This window comes from Rattus norvegicus, chromosome 3, assembly GCF_021556685.1.
Source record: "Rattus norvegicus strain SHRSP/BbbUtx chromosome 3, alternate assembly SHRSP_T2T, whole genome shotgun sequence".
NCBI lineage: Eukaryota > Metazoa > Chordata > Mammalia > Rodentia > Muridae > Rattus > Rattus norvegicus.
The window spans coordinates 83,787,436-83,800,459 of record NC_141536.1 but is presented as its reverse complement, the minus strand read 5'-3'; the positions used below and the strand labels follow the sequence as shown (position 1 = coordinate 83,800,459).

At 35.8% G+C, this 13,024-nt stretch overlaps 1 non-coding gene across 1 annotated transcript; it reads right to left on the bottom strand.

Moving 5' to 3' along the window:
* Positions 1 to 11,712: 11,712 nt before the first annotated feature.
* LOC120101993 (U7 small nuclear RNA) lies at positions 11,713 to 11,777 on the bottom strand. The gene has a single exon (XR_015685080.1). It is a non-coding gene; the product is annotated as a U7 small nuclear RNA (small nuclear RNA).
* Positions 11,778 to 13,024: the final 1,247 nt, after the last annotated feature.

Sequence of the window (13,024 nt, the reverse complement as noted above, 5' to 3'; positions counted from 1 at the left end):
AGAAGGAAGACCGAAGTTTGGGAGCTTCAATTCTTCTTAGAAGAGGAAACAATATACTCACCAGAGGAAATACAAAGACACTATGTGGAGCAGAGACTGAAGGAAAAGCTATCCAGATACTGCCCCATCTGGGGATCCATTGAGTATACAGACACCAAATCCAGTCCCTATTGCTGATGCCAGTAAGTGATTGCTGACAGGAGCCTGATAAGCATGTCTCCTGGGAGGCTCTTGCAGTGTCTTACTGGTACATATTATGATGCGTATAGCTAACCATCACACTGAACTTGGGAACCCCAATGGAGGAGTTAGAAAAAGGACTAAAGGATCTGAATGGATTTGGAATGCATAGCATGAACAACAATATAAATAAACCATACCCCCACCCTACCCTGATATTCCAGGGACTAAACCACCAACACAAGGGTACACATGGAGGGACCCCTGGCTCCAGTTGCATGTGTAGCAGAGGATCATTTTTTATGGCATCAATAGTTGGAGAAGTCTTTTATCCTGTAAAGGCTTGTTTCCACAATGCCAGGGTTCTGAGGTGAGAGTAGATGGGTTGGAGTGGAAGCATCTTCATAGAAGTAGGGGGAAGAGGATTGGTAGAGGGGAAAGGGGATAACATTTGAAATGTAAATACATAAAATATTAAATAAAAATAAAATAAGAATTTCTCTACCAATTGATATTCTTTTTTGAGATTTCTCTATTTAGATCTTTACCTCATGTTTCAGTTAGATTATTCAGTTTGTCAATGTCCACTTACTTAAATTCTTTATTTATTTTGGATATTAGTTCTCTGTGAGATGTAGACTTGGTGAATAACTTTCCCATTCTGTGGGATGACATTTTGTCCTATTGATGGTGTTCATTGCTTTACAGAAGCATTTATCTATCATAAGGAACCATTTATTAATTGTTGATATCAGTGCCTAAATTGTTAGTCTTCCATTCAAGAAGTTGTATTCTGGCCAATGCATTAAGGCTCTCTTCCATTTATCTTTTATCAGGTTTTATAGAAAACTTTTAATTCAAAAAATGGCTGCTCTGGAAAGGGATCACCTCCAAATACCTTCTAGTTCTGTGTGATCTTGCTGGTATGAAATACCTTAATCTCTCTGGCTGGAACACAGACAAGTCCTTAGAGCACAGCTTTAATCCCAAACAACAAAGGTAAAGTTACTTGTAGGAGAAAGTAGCCATATTTGAAAATTACAACAATTTGAGGGGCAGACAAAATGATGAGTGGGACAGATGTAAAAGGATGAGTCAGAAATAGGATATACTTACTCAGTCTCAGAGAAATGTCACAGGTGAAGACAGAGCAAGCCAGAGACTAAGAAGGAACTAGTAGATTGGAAACCAGTTTTAATCAATCAGCTTGGAGAGAAATTTGCGCCAGAACAATTTAGTTGAACCAGCTAGGGAGAGTTCAGAAGAACTACATGGGGTGCGATTATTCAGCAGTAACACCCTTACAGGACAATTACATCTGGCAAGTACATGTTACTTTTGCAAAGTTGAGTGTCTCATTTAATATTGAAGTCTTTGATCTATTGTACTTCCATTTTGTTTGGGCGATAGATATAGATATATATTTTTATCCGCATACCAATATCCAACCAGGATAATATCATTTTTAAGGATGTTTTTGTTTTAGCATTGTGTATTTCTGGTTTCTTTTTCAAAAATCAGTTGATTATACACATGTGAGTTTATGGCTGGGTCTTTAATTCCACTTATCAATGTTATGCCAGTATCATGTATTTTAGTGCTACCGACATGTAGTAGAGCTTGAGGTCAGAGATGATGATATTTCTGGAAGTTCTCTTATTGTGTAGGATTATTTTCGATATCCTGGTTTTTGTTTTGTTTTGTTTTGTTTTCCACATGAAATTGAGCATTGTTCTTTAAAGATCTTTACAGAATTGTTCTGGAATTTTGATAGAGATTGCTATGGATTTATAGATTGCTTTTGATATGATTGCCTGTTTTACTTTGTTAATCCTACTGATCCATGAGCATCGTAGATCTTTTATCTTATAATGCCTTTTTCAATTACCCTTTTCAAACATGAGAAGTCTTTATCATACAGGTCTTTAAATTGTTTGGTAGAATTACCACAGGATATTATATATTCTCTACTAACTTCTAGTAGTAGAATACATAATATCTGAATCACCTGTCTTCTGTGACCAGTCAAGGTCTGAAGTGGAAGGATTGTGACACCAACACAATCCCAAATTACCTACAGTTAATTCTGGATTCAGAGTATGCTGGGACCAGAACCCAGCAGTATCATCATCAAAGAGACCAGAGAAATTTCATTAAACAACAAATAGGAGTGGATTCGGAGTACTACAGTCAAGCATTAATTAAAGCTGTGGATGGGAGGATTGTGAGGAGAATGGGGAAGGATAGGAGGAATCAGAAAGGTCAGGAATGTATCACGAGAACATAGCCAACAGAATCAACAGAGATCCAGGAACCTGTAGGGGTCTGACCTAGGTCCTCTGCGTATATGTTATTGCTAAGTAGATTGTTGTTCTATTGGCAATCTTCCTAGCAGGGCCTGTGCCTGACTATTTTGCCTAGTTGTGGAAACCTTTTCCTCTTATAGTGAGATAGTTTCTTCCTACTGGATTACATTATCCAGCCTTGATGCCATGGTTTATGCATGGTCTTATTGTAATGGGTGGCTTGTTTGAAATACCCAGAAGGCTTGCTCTTTTCTTACAGGAGGCTGAGGGTCTGGATCTGGGGGAGAAAGGCTGTGGCTGAGAGGTTGGGGAGAGGGGAGAGAGATGAACTGAAGCTGGTATGTAATATGTAATGGAAGCATAATCAAACAATGCATTTTGGAAATACATATAAGACAATATCTAGGTTTCCATGAAATAATGTGGGATATGATGTAAGCATTAAAGAAAAATTATAGGAAAACTAGAATAAAGAGGAGAACTACAGAGAGCAAATACTAAAAAGTGTGGTCTGAATGTAGGCAGAAATACAGACTTTACAATGGCACTGCATTAGAATTTCAGGATGAAACCTGGAAACACTATTAGGAACTGCAGTGAGACAACTGTTATGCTTGGAAGTATGTTTTTTCAGAGAACAGAGAGCCTCCTCAAAGACCTCTTTTGGACTATTCTTCAATTTCTTTGATAAATGGCACCCAACATCTATAAAGAATTGGCAAATTTATACTATACTACTAATTAAATCTTATATTGTCAACATTTTACAATTACAAATGAACTTGCTCATTTCTAGTAGTAGAAATAGAAAAAAATCTTAATATTGCTATGTGCTTTTTTAAATGATTTATTTATTTATTTGTTTGTTTGTTTAAAATAAAAGTGTTTTCCTATATGCATGTATGTGTACTTATGGTACTCAAGAAGGCAAGAAACTGCTGTTGTATACGCTGGAAATGAAGTTACTTCTAGTTGTGGACCATTGTGCATTTGTGTGTATCAGGGGTATGCGTATATGTGCTGCCATTCTAGAAACTGAAAATAGGCTCTCTGCAAAAGAATCAGCTTCTCTTAACTGCAGAGGCCTTGTTTCAGTCAGTTTTCTGCTGCTGTGAAGAAACCCCATGATGACTGCAACTTTAAAAAGAAAAGGAATTCATTGGGGCTTGCTTACAGTTTCAGAAGTTCAGCCAATAGTCATTGAAGTGGGACACGTTGTGTCATACAAGCATGCATGGAACTGAAAAAGTAGTTGAGATCCATCAGCAAGCAGCAGGAAGAGTGAGACTATCTGCTTAGCATGGACTATTTGAAACCTCAAAGAACAACTTCGGTGACATACTTTGTCCAACTAGGCCCCACCTCCTAATCCTTTCAAATAGTGCCACTCCTTGTTGGCCAACTATTCAAATCTATCGACCTATGGGGCCCATTCCTATTCAAATCACCATTGCAATCTTTCCTCTGCTTTCTTATCATTATACTTTCATTCTCAAACAATTTCTTTCTCTTTATAGAGTACTATAGGCATTTAAGAAAAGCCTACAATTCTTATATAAAGGGTCTAGATCCTAGAAGCTAGAACCAGATTAGAAAGTCAAATTGCTTGACAGTTTACTTGAGGGTCACCTTTCACCCAGTTTTTGATGAAATAACCTTTGTTTTTACATGAAATTCAGGAGGATGTACTTGGGAAGGAAAAAGTTTCACCAACACATTCAACCTCTGCAAATGGGTAAATTTTATTTTTAATTAGTTAAACCACATAATCTATCTCCTCACTATTGATCAAAGTTAGAGTATTATACATTTCTATGATGGAGTATTATACATTTCTTGCCTCGGTTTTGTCAAGTTTTATATTATTTTATAATACATTATAAATTCAAATTGAATTGTATTACATTTCCTCTTCCCTTTCTTCCCTCACATAAACCCTCCCTGCCATGCTGCCCAACTCTCAATTTGCTAGCATTGTTTTTTAAATTATTATAGTTAAATCTCTCTCTCTCTCTCTCTCTCTCTCTCTCTCTCTCTCTCTCTCTCTCTCTCTCTCTCTGTTTTTCTCATGTGTGTGTGTGTGTCTGTGTGTGTATTTTATGGGTATGTACAAATGTATATGAATTCCACATGCTGAGTGTTCTTGTTGTGTCTATGAATATGTTTTCAAGGCTGTTAACTACCCATTTGACAACAAATAATGGGGCTTATCTTTGGTAGAGGTTAAGTGTATCATGTAGTTTTTGGCACCCTGCTTTAAGTTTGAGGTGGACCATGCTACCAGCCACACTCAGGTTCCCTCAGATCCACAGAGGAAAGACACACAAACACACACACACACACACACACACACACACACACACACACACACACACACACGAGCTTATTTTTCAATCTGCCTTTTTGACTCAACTGTTGAGCACTTCCAGTCTCTCACAGCTACTGTGCCCTTCCCATTACTCTTAGCTCAGCACTCTAAACCTCCCCTCAGCTTTAGCTGCTCAGTTATGTTTAGTACCAGCTCACACCCTAAATCTTCCCCCAGCTTTAGTTGTTATCCCAAACCCAGTCGGGAAAGTAAGTGATGGCCATTCTACCCTAGACCCCACATGACTGGTGGCCTTTTCTCCCTCTGAAGCCCTGTGAAAATCTCCTTCTCTTTTCCCAGCATATGCCACCTTGCCTTCAGGAACCCATATGTCCCATCTACTCCACCACATTCATTAGTCACTAGCATCTTTATTGATGGATCAAGAAAGAGTTTGGGAACAGGACTTTAGGATTTGAAACACTTTCTTCTGTTAAGTCTCCTTCTCTCAGCTGCCCTCAGTTTCTTGTAGTTCTTCATCTAGACATGGAACCCTGTGAAATTTACTCCCTTCCATGCTACCATGAACATTGATGTACTATTATTACAGTCTTCTTCATGTAGCCATTCTTACAGGGAACACTTCTCAGCTCACTTCCTGATATTCTGGCTCTTATAATTTACTTGCCTGTCTTTCAGAGATATTTCCATAAATGTAAGATATTCTCATATGAAATTCTCATATTATCAAATATAAAAATGATACTCTTTCCTCCTGTTTTATTTTGAAATTTGCATTCTTGAATGCTTGGTTCTTACAATATTTTTTGGTGGTACAGTGCTAGTGTTGGTAGCCAAGCCATGAATGTATTTGTTGTACATAATATTTGAATAATAATGTCCAAAATTTTTGTAAAATTGATAGCATAAAATGAATATGTTCTTAGCAAATCTACATTTTATTCTTGCCTTCAGGACAATGCCTTTGCCCTGGTCATCAGTCTTAATACAAACTACTGTTGGGATCTTTGCACAGACTTACAGAATCTTCTTCAAAGCCAATGTCTTCACATTGAGCAGTGATTTATTGGTATTAAGTGGTCCTATGCAATCCCCAAATATTTATACTTTCAATTTAGGTTTGAGAATTCATACCTACACTAGGTGAACTGGGATTAGATTTCTATTGGAATCAGTATAATGCCTGCACATATGTACTACTCATATGGGTATTAAAACCTTTGCCTTCATCTCCAAAAAACTACTTTTATCAGATCATAATATCTTGTATACCTATATCTCCATACATTTATGCAATTAAGCCAGTAATGATTTGTGAAGATTTCACACCTTGGTAATATTTAACTGCAGTACTTAAAACCACATTTATAGATGAGGATGATAATAGCTCCTGGTACAACTGAACCGTATTGGCAAATCTACATATTCCTGAACAGTTCCACAAATTGCCTGGTGGGTATTGACAATGAAAAGGATGCTGATGTAGTCATATTGTTACACAATCTAATACTGATTTTAAACTTAAGGTTCATTGAACATTCAAGATTTTCTTATAAAATTGTCTATTTATGTGCCAAATTTTCACTCATAGTTATTAATGGAAGGCTGGGTTTTCTTTTCTTCAATTTTGTACAAACTACTTTTTTTTTTTTAATGACAGCACTTCCCATATAATCTGTATAGACATGAACCTCACATCTAAGGGGCTATTTTAACTCTTGGCATCTTTTAATAAAGCCAAACAAATATATGCATTAATAACATATTATTCTAGAAAAACAAATTTAGTCTTTTTTAAAAATTTTTTAAATTGTTTTAAATCGGCTTAATTACATGCTCAGGTTTTTTTTTTATTCTATATAGTTTGCATTCAGTATTACACAGGAGGAATCAAAACACATCAGTTCTGAGACTGCTGAGAATCAAAAGATGTTTCAGGCCCAGAGGATCTCTAAGGACTCAGTTTTATATACCCTCCTTGAATAAAGATGCAACATAAACTTTATTATTTATGAGATGCCTAAAGGAAAGAAATGAGGCAGTTAATTTCTTAATAAGGTTATTGCACTTCATTAAATTGCTAATAATCACTCTTCTTTTAAAGCTCGTTTATTAATTCAGCAAAATTTATTGAATATCCATATGCTATTAGGCTCATAATATATATTTGTAGTACCTGGATGATTCCATCATGCTCATGTCTTTCACCTTTCCTTTCAACACATTTCTTCTTTTTCTGAAATCGTTTGAATATTATACAAGTAGACAAGACTATACTATGAATTCAGATTAATTACTAATAAATATCACAGACAGACCAGGAAGATTAACTAATGAATATCCATCGTTTCCTCAGTATATTTTTTTTACTTAAAGCATAAATATATGGTTAGATGAATAATTGGGGGAAAAGAAAATAGGAGTGGAATAAATAAAGACATAGAGAGCTGAAGTATCTTATTGTCTTTCAGTTCTTTTATCATTTATGCTTATTTATTTGTGTGCATGTTCATGTGCACAACACATGTGATCCATAGTCCTTGTGTAGAAATCAGGGACCAAATTTACAAGTTACTATTCTATATCTGTGAATAGATACCATGACTAAAGCTACTTTTTAAAATGCAAGCATTTAATTTGAGCCTTGCTGACAGTTTCACAGGGTCAATTCATTATCTTCATTGAGGGAAGCCGAAAGTTATGGTGATAGAGCAGAAGCTTATAGCTGTCACCTTGATCCACAGGCAGCTGGTGGAGACAGAAAGATGGGTTCTGGTGTGGACATTTGTAATTTCCAAACCCACCTCCACTCTTACACCCTTTTCAACAAGGCCACACCTTCTATTTCTCTACAACATCCCACAAAGAGGGATCCAATCATTCAAATATATGAAACCATGGGAATCATTACCATCCAAATTACTATAACAAACATTGGAAGTTGATTTTCTATTCTCTCTATTTAACTTTTCTTGTGCAGTAAATTAATCAAAAATTATATCTTCAATTTTCAGAGCATGTGCCTTTAACCACCGATCCATCTCTAGGAGCCACATTCTCTTCTTTTTAAAAAAATCACTTTCGGGGTTGGGGATTTAGCTCAGTGGTAGAGCACTTGCCTAGCAAGCGCAAGGCCCTGGGTTCGGTCCCCAGCTCCGAAAAATAGAAAAGTAAAAAAAAAAATCATTTTCTAGTTACTGTACTTAACCAATATTTTTCATATATATACATACCGATAAAAAACATTTGACTGTGTAGTGATTGCAATGTGGGTATAGAATTGGCATTCACATGGTAGTTATAGAAAATCTCTGGTGTAGGGTTTATGGTGTTTTTCAAACCGGAAAGACCAACACTTGAAAATCTATCATTTCTTACTAATTATTTTAACCTAAGTATAAAGGTAATATTAGGTTATTATTGGGGAAATATATAGTAAGGATGAAAAAGTAAAGAGAGCTGAATATAATGAATTAGTATAATATAAGACAAAGCCATGGTATGTCATAAAGTTTTCTGTTCAGATGTAATTACATATAGTGTTCTTTAGTTTAAAGGGCAATAAATGTCTTTAATTCATGGTGCATCTCTCATTCATTATTTCATTCAGAAGAATTTTTCTTTGGGAAATTTGCCTCTGATACTATAAACATTATTGCCAAGGAACTGCTATAGTATCTTGAGCAGAAGGCACAGTTTGTCTAAGGAAATTTAATTTATCTAGTGAAAGTAAAATAATCCTACGTTGCTGTTAATTTTAAAAGAAACCAATATAAGGTCATACTATCTCATTTAATAAGAATGTATTTTATGTTTATCTATCCTGAATCAGAAGAGCTGCAAAATGAAGAAAAGAGAGAGCAAGAAGAAAAGAGTTCTTTTTTTGCTTTTTTCTGGATTATTACTCAGCTATATTAGGGTATATTTTAATGTTGTCACATCTAAGATTGTAACAATTATATTGCAGGAGGAATTAAGAAAGGCTTAAAATCGCATTTGCATTCATCTCCTATTTGTTACCTATAGAGAGCTACAAAGGGTTATTAGAATTTTATTCTAAATCTGCAAAGTTCAAAGTGTTTTAATTTCTTAAAATAGTAAAACAAATTTTAAAATTTATTTATTCCAATTGACATTGCAGCCTGAATGTTATTACCTTCAATAATGAGGTTTTATTTTCTTAATTTATTTTACAAATCTTATATTGCCCTTATTCTGTCACCAAAACATTATTTACTCAGGAAGGTACACTGCAAAGATTTGAGAAGACAGACTTTTTTTCATGATTTTAGCTGCAGAAATTTTATAAGCCTTATTAATGATTTATGTTATAATAAAAATAATACAATTTTGCTCCCTTTTCTTCCTCTAATTCTGTTGATCAAAATATGGATCCTGACCCATGAATACAGTGGTTTATTCCACAGAATGATTTGAAATAAAGCAGGTCTGAAAGTTGATTTAATAGGATTGCAGGGACTGGTATGTTCATGCTAATAAAATTTGAATGTAATAGAAGCATCTGATGCTTTCTCAACACAAGCATTGGCAAATGTGCAATTCCCACTGTGCTTTCACATAATAACACTGCCCATTTTTAGAGAAAAGTTACTGTCATATGATATACTAATATAATATGGCAAACTAGTAGATCAAATAGACATGTAGTACAGAAAAATGAAAACAAAAGCTAACAGTGAATTATTTTTATAGTCCAGAAATTATCCAAAATAAATTCTTCATACTTAGAAAAACATCAGTTAAGTAACTATGCACAGTAATGTATGCACAGGATATTTCTAGTTTTTGTAAAATGTTATAAATGCTTAATGTGAAATGTATTTTCACTCTAATTTAGTCCTATATAGTACATTTTATAATCACCACTATTAATGTATATAAGTAGACAATTTTTCATGTTTTAGATTTTTAGATTTTTTTTACGAAAGATACAGCTCACAGCTTACAAAATCCACTGCTATTTTTTTACAAGTTTTATCTGTTAAATAAAAAGTTGTTTACCAATGTCACTCATGTAATACATGAACAAGTTTCAGTTAAACCTAAGAAATCATACTAGATAGCAGACAAAGTGAATATAATATGCATTACCTACCGAACAAAATTTCTCACATATAATGAGGAAAATTAAATATTAAATTTAATGTTAAATATATTAATGGACTAAAAAAGAGCAACCCATTTATGATTTAGAAAATTTACACATAAAATAATAACATAGAACATATAAAAATTGAACAAGGCCAAAAATAGTCTATGCAAAGGCCAGGTTAAAACTGATGTAATGTCAAATCAAATATGTTCTAAGAAACACGATTAATCAACAACTGCCCACTAAAATTTATGATGGGTAAATGATAATGTAAAAAATAAAGTCATTGATATTCATCATTTTGACATAACTTTGCTGATTAAACACTAGCGGAAACACAAGGCAGGATTGACCTGAAGATTATAGGAGTCCTTTGCTTCTGGTGGATTTGATAGTTTTTTTTTTTCTTTTTTTTTCGGAGCTGGGGACCGAACCCAGGGCCTTGCGCTTGCTAGGCAAGTGCTGTACCGTTGAGCTAAATCCCCAACCCCTGATTTGATAGTTTTGTTAAATAGGCATGATGCTCTTTTTATCACTGTGACCTGGTAAGCACAAATTCTTTAAGAAAATAAGGACTCATTTAGCCACACATTTTCAGGAAGTTCAAACAATGGTTGGATTCTTCCATTTCTAAGTCTAATCAAATTGCCAGATACGCTCTCTAAAAACTACTTATAAGTATTTAAGAAGACTATGATGACAGAGGGCCAAGAACCAGCCTCAGCTAGGTCTGGGTTCCTGAGAAAAGGGGTGTGCAGGAGCAACAAAAGCAAAAGATTCCAAGTCAAATCCTGGGTCCAAGCCTGTGTCCTGTGTTCTGCTGAGATGGCTTTCCAAACTTCTTTCTCTCTGTGTTCTTCTCTGGTCTAGAAATCTTTCTCTTGGTATTATAAAAATTCTCTGGCTGAGACCACTTGTTTTCTGCTCAAGAGAACTCTCTCTGCTCCTCAGAATTCTAAAGGTTCTCTGGATAGCTCATAGATTTCCTGACCAAGGTTAGAAAAACTGCTATGAAAAAGAAAATTCTTGGATCTTCTGAAGAAATAAGAAATCCTGTTAGAAAACCTTTAAAAGTAATGCAAGGGCCTGTTAGAAAAAGTAATGCAAGGGCCTGTGATTTGCAAAAAAAAAAAAAAAAAGAAAAAAAAATCCTAGACTCAAATAGTATGCACAAGCAAGGAGCATTTTATTCTGCAGAAGACCAGCATAAGGGGATCTACCATTTACCAGGATGAAGATCCCAACATATATAGATTAAGGGGATTCCTAGGAGGAAAATGGATTAAGGGGATTCCTAGGAGGAGTAAGTGACCTTTATCTTGATTGGTTGTCATGATTTCTAGGAGTATGGGGGTCTTTGGAATTGAATAGGGCTTTTGGGACATTCCAAAGCAAGGGGAATGCTGGAAAGATGTGAAGGAGTTGGAAACTGTTGCTTGTTGCTGACTCACTGCTCTTGCCTCAGCCCAGATCGCAGAGCAGCTTCTGATTGGCTTCCTTCAGCCTTTGGTTTTTCTAGTAAGGGACTTGCCTGAACTTACCCAGTTCTGAGAAACAGAAATTTAGGCCTAGTCTCCTGAATTGCCAGTTTGAAACCTGTCATGAAGTTAGCCTGTCCCAGTCCTCATAGTAGTTCTTTGGTTTTCCAATCAAAATCAGAAAATCCACTCAATCCCTGCCCCCCAAAATAATCTATTCCAGCTATTTTTGCCCTTTAGACAGTCTTCTGTATATAGCTGCTAGAAAAGATTATAAAAGGGCTGTGTTTGCTCTCTAATTAATTCTTGGGATTTCTGACCCAGGTCAGAAACTGTACTAGGAAAAAATTCTAAAAGAGCTATAAACAATTCTAAAAGAGCTGTGTTCATTCACCAAGGATTTTCTGAACCAAAACTCAGAAATACTGTTAGAAGAGCTCTGTTTGCTCTTTAGAAATCTCCAGACAGCTCAGCTATCACTAGGAAAAAAACAAAAACAAAAACAAAAACAAACAAACAAACAAACCTGCTATCACTTTCTGCTAGCTCATCTCAAGCTGACCAAAAGCCCAGGTTTTATTTACATATTCATATCAGTTCAGTTACTCCAGGTTCCCTCTAGGCCGTGAATCAGCATTCTATCACCTTAGCCCCTTGACTCACAGCTAAAGAATAGCAAGTACATTTTTTTTTCTTTTCCTTTTTTTTTTTTTTAACAAGAGAATTCAGAGATCTGTCTGCCTTTGCAGACTTAGCTGGGTGGGACCTTGTCCTGAGATTACCATTTTGACTGAAAGACCCCCAGAGCAGGGAGACCCTCATTCAAGTCTCAGGATGACATGACCCCCCAAGAACTCACAAGAGACCATCCTTGCTGTAATCACATTAGGTTTATTGAAAGGAACCAGTGCACTGGGGTCGAGACTCGCGTCCCACGCATGGCTAGAGGAGTTAGAACCCGAATAGCTGGGAGAAGGGGTATTTAAAGGAAGAAACCACAACCCAAGGGGGTAGGAATGGTGTCATTGGAGAATGTCAAGAATACCAGTGAAAAATCACAAGGAGAAGCTTCCTGTTTCTCAAGACTGTTCTTTAAGATTTTGATCTAACTTTATGGTCAGCTGGTTCCTGGAAACATGCAGTTCCAAGGCCCAACCACTTTCTTTCTTCTGCTCTACACTTTTGTCTGGGGGGGGGGGGGGGCGGTGTCAACTTTAAAACTTGTACCTTCCATTCCCCACTTCTTCTAGTGGCTAGTTCTAATCACAGAACTAAATTTCAGTATCTTCACAATATTGATTTTTTTGACCTTGTAAAGCCCTATATTGGTGGCATACTATCAAAATCTGAACAGCAGTTACTCTTTCTCTAATGAAGGTAACTAGTTTATTTAATACACATGGACCTATATGAGAAGCAGAAGCAAGATTAAGAAGGGTCCCATAAAGGAAGATATTAGAGTATTCATCCAAGGAGAGCTACTAAACCAGCTCTCGAACCATTCATGGTATGCTTGTCTGTCTCTCTGTCTTTTGTCTAACCTTTTTCTAAGTTTACTCATGGAGTCTTTAAGTACTCCTGAATGGTCTACATAGAAGCAACATTCTTCTTTGGTGTA